The sequence below is a fragment of the Miscanthus floridulus genome, chromosome 14 (assembly GCF_019320115.1).
Source record: "Miscanthus floridulus cultivar M001 chromosome 14, ASM1932011v1, whole genome shotgun sequence".
NCBI classification, from domain to species: domain Eukaryota; kingdom Viridiplantae; phylum Streptophyta; class Magnoliopsida; order Poales; family Poaceae; genus Miscanthus; species Miscanthus floridulus.
The window spans coordinates 43,872,581-43,874,247 of record NC_089593.1 but is presented as its reverse complement, the minus strand read 5'-3'; the positions used below and the strand labels follow the sequence as shown (position 1 = coordinate 43,874,247).

The window sequence follows — 1,667 nt, the reverse complement described above, 5'->3', positions numbered from 1 at the left end:
ACCTGGAATACTCTTGGGTAAAATGCTACAATGGTATATTATTTGTGCACTTGCAGATCCTTTTCATTCATATATTTATTTATTCTTCCTAGTCGCATAATTAATAAAGAACTGCTTCGTATTATTCTAGTAGTAATGCTATGTAGTACCAACAAGTACCTCTGATATCATCACTAGGGATGACAACATAGTAAAATTAGGAGATAGATTTATAATAGGTGGCTATTTAAATACAAGTGACACGTTAATAAATACCAACAAGCATTTCTGGTGCTATTTCTAGGGACAAGATTTAAAACTCTGTTCTTAGTGGCAATGCTAAGAAATGTTAACAAGCATTTTTGGCGCCGTTGCCGGGGAAGGTAGCTAGGCAAAGGAATTATTGATAAACTTATACTTATTGATGTGATTGAGATAACCATTGACCCCTGGTCAAGCAGGATTACCCTTGTTTTGTCTACTTGTGTATCTTATGTAGGGTAATGTATGACTGGTTTTGACCTTCCGACAAACTATGTTGAAGATCCAAAAGCATTAATCAGAAGGGCTAGGGCTAAACTCAAGAAAGTTCCAGCTTTAAAGTCAGAAGACAACCATATAGGGCGAAGCTTAACACCAGAATTTGAAGCCATGGTTAATAGGACTCTCTATGATTTCTCTACGCCAACTATGACCAACATCCATACTGGACCAACAGTCAATGTTGGAGACAAGGGATTCGAGCTCAAGCTAGCTCTCATCAACATGGTGCAAGAAAACTAGTTTTGTGGAAAGGCACATAAAGATGCGAGTGCACATCTCCAACACTTCCTAGAGATTTGTAGCACTTTCACCATCAAAGGAGTAAACCAGGATGCCATATTACTTCGCCTCTTCCCATTCTCACTCTTGGGAAGGCAAAGCAATGGTTCTACACCAACAAAGATAGAAATACTACATGGGATAATTGATCCACTGCCTTTCTAGCAAAGCTCTTTCCCATAGGCAAGACCAATGCTCTGTGTGGGAGAATTTCAAGCTTTTATCAACAACATGATGAATCTGTCCCTAAGGCATAGGAACACTTTCAAGATTACATATCAAAATGTCCTCATCATGGGTTGGAGAATTGGATACTCATGTAGACTTTCTACCATGGGTTGACCAATAGTACCTATGAGACTATGGTTGCTGCTACTAGAGGTGCATTCCTATCACTCACCATACCAGCTACAACAGCTCTTGTTGAGAAGATGGCCTCCAATCAAGGCTAGAATGAAAAACGTGTTCAAACCCACAAATTAGGTGGAGGTATGCATCAACTCAAGGAGGTAGACATGCTATCTGCCAAGATGGACCTACTGATGAAGAAGCTTGAAGATTGAGCCAATGAGAAGTAAGAAGTCATGCATATTCATGATTCTTGAATAACATGTGAAGTGTGTGGAAACATTGGGCATTTAGGAAACAGCTATCCTGAAACCTAAGAGGATGTGAACTTTGTCAACAACAGCAACTACTTTCCTCCTCAGCAGAATCAATGATGGAATCAGCAACAAAAGCCAAACTACCAAGGTAACTATCAATGTAATAATTTTAATAATTTCAATCAACCACCCTTGAGAGAATTAATTGTTGGCCAATCCAAACTTATGGAGGGATTATCTAGAAAGGTAGCTACCAATGAT

At 39.0% G+C, this 1,667-nt stretch overlaps 1 non-coding gene across 1 annotated transcript; it reads right to left on the bottom strand.

The window, feature by feature from the left end:
• Window positions 1–993: 993 nt before the first annotated feature.
• Window positions 994–1,102, bottom strand: LOC136506218 (small nucleolar RNA R71). Its single transcript, XR_010771441.1, has one exon. It is a non-coding gene; the product is annotated as a small nucleolar RNA R71 (small nucleolar RNA).
• Window positions 1,103–1,667: the final 565 nt, after the last annotated feature.